We start from the raw sequence: 6,295 nt of genomic DNA, 5'->3' as shown, positions 1-6,295 counted from the left end.
ATGAAGATATGGATGACAGTAAGTACAGAACCAGCTTTGAAGAAAAAGGAAAAGATAAACAAGTTGATCTGGACAAGCTGTGGACATCAGTTGCTCCTGAAGAAAATGGATTTAACTTTGGGAGAAGCACCCAAGGAGTAGCTTAAGTTGAAAGGAATGGACAGGAGGCCGCTGTTGAAGTCTCAAATGAAGGTCCAAGTGATGTTGAAAGTGAACCTATTCAGAGTCAACAACCTGCTCAGACTGAAGGTGTACATCAATATGAAGATAGGTTTTAATCTTTGTTTGACTCAATGCAATTTGGAGTAAATGAAGCATCAACATCTGAAATCAATCAACCTCAAGAATCTGATGAAAGTCAAGAAAGAATTGAAGATGACTCTGCTGTATTAAACATGACAAATCTAGAGACAGAAGTGTCTGAACAACAAGTTGTGCAGACCACATTTGTTGAAAGAAATCACCCTGCAGAATACATCATAGGAGATATAAATGAAAGAGTTACCAGAAGCTCATCTGAAAAAGCCAATATCTGCCTGTATGCCTGCTTCTTATCACAAGTTGAACCAAAGAACATCAATCAAGCTTTGAAGGATAACAATTGGGTATAAGCTATGCAGGAAGAATTAGCCCAGTTCAGAAACTTGCACGTATGGGACTTGGTGGACAAGCCCAGAGGCAAGTATGCTATTGGAATAAAATGGGTATTTAGGAACAAGAAAGATGAAAGGGGGGTAGTGATCAAGAACAAAGCAATATTGGTAGCTCTAGGATGCCTACAGGAAGAAGGAGTGGACATTGAAGAAGTTTTTGCTCCAGTTGCAAGACTAGAGGCTATTAGGATCTTTCTGACATATGCAGCATCAATGGACATTAAAGTCTATCAACTTGATGTAAAATCTGCATTTTTGAATAGAAAGATTGATGAAGAAGTTTATGTCATTCAACCTCCTGGATTTGAAGACCCAGTTCATCCAAACAAGGATTACAAGCTCAGTAAAGCACTTTATGGTCTACATAAAGCACCAACAGCCTGGTATGATGAGTTGTCAAACCATTTGTTGGAAAATGGTTTCTGCAGAGGAGCAATTGACAAGACTCTATTCTACAAAAGGAGAAACAAAGATCTACTGCTGCTGCTGCTGCAAGTGTATGTGGATGACATTATCTTTGGTTCTACAAATGAACAGATGTGCAAGGAGTTTGAGCAGGTGATGAAATCTAAGTACAAAATGAGTTCAATGGAGGAAATGAATTTCTTCCTTGGACTTCAGGTGCAACAGAAAGCTGATGGAATCTTCATAAATCAATCAAGGTATGTACAATAGATTCTTAACAAATTCAAGTACCAAGACTTCAAGATAGTGTCCACACCAATGGACACACATGAGAAAATGGTACCTGATGAAAAGGGGGAGCCAGTGGACCAGCATGAATATAGGGCCAAGATAGGATCATTGATGTATCTCACAGCTTCTAGGCCAGATATTATGTTTGCTGTGTATGTCTGTGCAAGATTTCAAGCAAACCCCAAGGTCTCATTTATGCTAGCAGTGAAGAGGATATTCAGATAGTTGAAAGGAAAACCATATTTGGGGATTTGGTATCCAAAGAACCCTTCCTTTGAATTGATGGCCTACACAGATAGTGACTATAATGGTTGCAACATGAGTAGAAAATCAACCTCTGGAGGATGTCAGTTTCTTGGGAACAGGCTAGTGTCTTAGCAATGCAAGAAGCAAACTACAGTGTCAATTTCTACTACTGAAGCTGAGTATATTGCTGCATTTGCTTGCTGTGCACAAGTTCTATGGATTCAGAATCAACTACTGGACTATGGTCTGAATTTCTTACCTACACCTATTTTAATTGATAATACTACTGCGATGTTTATTTTTAAGAATCCAGTCCAACATTCTAAGACTAAGCACATTGAAATTAGACATCATTTCATTAGAGACTGTAAGGAAAAAGGCTTAATATAGATGAAAAGGGTAGAAACTTGATGTTTCCTAACTCGAGTCGCTCTCAAAATGCCTAAAACCGTGTCCCCGGCAACGGCGCCAAAAACTTGATGTGTGCCTAATTACCCTATAATAATGACCCTCACAACTAAGCTTTAATATTAAAACGAAAATCCTAAAATCACACACAACCGGCAAGTGCACCGATCGCAAGTAGTATAGACCTAGGAAGTCCGAGTATCGAACACGTGGACACGTAAGACGCTAATGATTACTAACCCTAGACAAGACCTACCTTAGAATAATATTTAATTGATTTTTGATTTCTAATTACTTAACTGAACTAACTGGACTAATTAATAAAACTTACCAAAAATAGAAAACTTAACGACAAACTAACTTTGTTAACTTAGGATGGAGAAAAACGTCTTTCTAGATCTGAATCAAATTGTAGGCCTAACAAGCCAATGGATTGGATGGCTTCAAGACACCGGTTCCTAAAGATGACACGACTAAGGATCGCTCAGGCTCACTGGATTACCTCTCAGTCTCACTCAACAAGCCTAAGCTACTCAAAATCGGCTAAAACGACCAAACCGGGAAACAATTGCTAACGTGTTCTAATGCTAGATCACCTCTCGGTCTCACCAACACTAGACCCTAATGGCAATGAATACTACACAACCAAGGATAGAGGAACAATTCAATTTAAACTAAAACAGATCAACTAGTCGCTCAAAACACCTAAACCTGACAAGAAACGAACTCGCTCTCGCGCAATCCTTATTCTAGCATGCAAAGGCAATGAGACAACCCTAACTTTCTATCACCTCTCGGTCTCAAAGAAGGTGTCTAACCGCTGTACTTAATCCAATAAATCATGCAACAAAACCCTACGGTTGTTCCTACTGCAAACAAACCCTAAACACCAAGTCTAGAATCAAACAATGCACCGATCAATCAATACAAAACTAATCAATCAACACACGGGGTTTATGCAATGAATCACCAAAATTTCCAGCCCTTAAACACAACTTATTTCATGTCTAAATCAAACTTTACAATAGCAATTAAAGTTTGTCAATCGAACAATCCATAAAACCTATCAAACACTAACAATAATCATCATCCCTAGGTAGAACTAACAAGATTAGCCGATCATATTATTTGGACAGCAGCATATACTCATTAAAAACTCCATAAAACTCATACCAATCATCTTAACAATTTTCCAACAATCAATTCTAATCATAAACAATTCAATCTCTCAAGTACTTGCAAAACAATTCAACAATTAAACAAGAAACTAAAAGTGTATGAACAATAGAAAAGATGTAAGGATATGAGATGTTCCGGGGCTGCTCTCGGCTGTAAAAACTGATTGTGAATGATCCCGAGACTTGTTTCTTGTGTCTTCTTCCTTCCCTAGCCGTCACAAGCTTCAAACCCTAGCTGAAAAAACTTTTTTTTTTCTTTCCCCTGCTGCGATCGCCAGGTAGCTGCCCACTTAGGGTTTTTTTTCTTTTTTATGTTATGTTATAATATGAGGCTTGGGCTTTTCCATGATGTAACGGACCGGGCTTGAGTTTTTACTTGAAAACGTATGCATAAAAGGCTCGTAAACTACTCCAAAAGCTCGGTTTCTCTCTTCCTTTCACCCGAAACCTACAATATGAATAAAATTATGTAAAACCTATCTAAAACGAGTTAAAACATATAAAATATAATATAATACGTAGATAAAATGTGCGGAAAATACGAGTGTTTTACAACACATCAATAACTATGTGTTGCATGGTGTGTTTAATGCTCTTCGAGCACAAACAAACCATACTTGTAGTTTCTCAAGTAACTTGAGCACAAATGATGTGTTACTTGTGGTCGAGCATGGACATGTGTCTTGGAAAACTTTCTAAAGTATTTTAAGCACAAGTATACTGCTCGAGCACAAAGCTAAGTCTTTCGAACACAATATATGTAATGATAAATCTTAAGTTTGCTCGAGTGACTTTCGTGTATGCTTGATGAATTTCTGAGCATGCTCGATAGACTTTTGTGATTATCTGAATGATTTCTATTGTCTAAATGAATATGTTTTGACACTGTGACAATGTGTGCTTGTTAAACATGCTTAAATGACAACACCGGTTTTGAAAATCAATATTTCTCAATTGAACATTCAAAAGGAAATGGTTTTTAAAATGGTAAAATTTTTGACTAAGCAACACTGTTTTCGGTGAATATTTCATAAGAGACATGATAATATTATCCAAGTTCCCAGCTCTAAAAAAGCTAGAAATTGTTTTTTGTGGAGATTGAATCCAACCCAAAATGGGAAATGATAGAAAACTGTTTAAGATAACTAACCCATGAATTATAAGTTCAAAAGGCTTTAAGTACAGTCATTGTCAAAGTATGGTAGCTTTCCATAGTCTGTAGTTGCAATATGTGATATACACTTAAATTTGCTAAGTATGATGTGGTGAAACATTGGAAAATAAGGTATGATCTCTAGCATATCTCTCCAAATGATAGGCAGATATCCAATCATACACGAGCCTGTTGGTGTTTCTGGTCTATAAGAATATCTATTAAGTATTTGAGCAGAAATAAATTAATGATATATGGAAAACCTCTCAAAAGAAAAGAGAAAGAAAGAGATTGAAAAGTATAAAAAGATCAAAAGTATATAATATATATATAAATAAGTTATCTGATTTCATGACTTAAGGGGCACTAAGGGAACTACAGGGGTGGGGCATACAAATAAGTCCTAAACACCCTGAATGTAAGAAATGTAAGTCCGGATGGCATGTAAGTCCAACGTTCAACCTTACAGTCTGTTATCAAAGAGAAAAATATAAATAAGTAACTGCTCTATTATACCAAAAAAAAAACCAATTTTGACCAGGGCATCAAGGCGTCGGAGTCAATTCGGGGTGATTTAGAAAAAGCTAAATACGCTTTGAGAAGATATTAGAGGCAAACTGAAGCTATAGTGTTAACCATTCCTATCTTATGCTCTAAATGAATCCTAAATGTATCATAGAAAGCAATGACCACTATGCTAAGTATACCTGCTATCAACCTGACTTGAGTCATAATAACACTGACCATGAAGTGGTGTGATCGTTGTTTTAAATAGTCTGATCCTATGATTGAGATCTTTCCAAATAATCCAAAATGAATTTTCTTTTTGAACTAGATTTTGATCTCTTATTTCATCTTAAACTAATTGTTTAATTCGGCTCATCAAATTGAAATGAGTATTTTTAATTCGAGCAAGAGAACTTTGCTTAATAAGCATGATAACTTTGTAAGTATCTTATGTGACTTGTATAAATCATCAAGTGTTTTGAGCATGCATCTTACCTTACCTTCAAACATACTGATGAAAATTTGTTAAGTGTTTTGAGCATGCATCTTACTTACAAGCACCTGAAATGATGTGATTGGTCATATATGTGTTTCGAGCATGATTTCTTTCCTGTTTGTCTAAGGCATTCGAGCATTGAAGTGTGCTAGGTGTGTAGGCATGAAAGTTCGAGCTTAAGGAAATGGATCACTAGTGGTTCGAACAAATTTGTGGACTAGACACTTAGGTTGTGAGTTCGAGTACAGGCATAAGAATGATTTAATATGCTAAGGCTTTCGAGCATAATAGTATTTTGAGTACATTGAGTTTTTGCACACTTAAGTTAGTCGAGCAAAGGTTCTAGCACCTAAGAACACATCTCGAGCATAGGCCATTTTCAGGATATATTCTAAGTAGTTCGAGCATGATGTATAGTCGAGTAAGATTAGATGACTAGTGTATCTCAGAACTTTGTATTGACTAAATTTTGTTAAGTATAGTCGAGCATACTACATCTCGAGTATGACTTACTACTCGAGCAGGTACCATGATGATCATTAGAATTTTGGCTAGGGATTGAGCACAAGTTTAGTCGAGCAATCTGTCTCGAGTACACTTGTGATCAAGGAGAATATTCCAAGTATGTCAAGCAAGGTTGGTACTATGTACTCGTGTAAGGAGGGAGCCAGCTGTTTCCTTGGCTGTATGCTCGAGCAAGGGAGGTACATTAAGTTTGAATTAAATGACAACTGTCGTGCACTAGACGACAAACCAAGGTACTGTACCACCCAAACGTTAGGTATAAAAGGGGGACTTAGAAACTTTTTCACATATCTCTTCCTCTTTTGAACCTAATCGCAAAAACCCTCTTGCTAGTGTTGTCTTCCTCTTGCTCAACTACTTTACTACTTGCTATTTTTTACTTCGATTACAACCATTAGCTCTGTTTCGACATCGGTAAGACATTGTTATTCGA

Source organism: Bidens hawaiensis, unplaced genomic scaffold, assembly GCF_021521415.1.
Source record: "Bidens hawaiensis isolate Kalapana, Puna unplaced genomic scaffold, B.hawaiensis_p1.1 tig00025398_1, whole genome shotgun sequence".
Taxonomy (NCBI): domain Eukaryota; kingdom Viridiplantae; phylum Streptophyta; class Magnoliopsida; order Asterales; family Asteraceae; genus Bidens; species Bidens hawaiensis.
Note: the sequence above shows the minus strand (reverse complement) of the source record.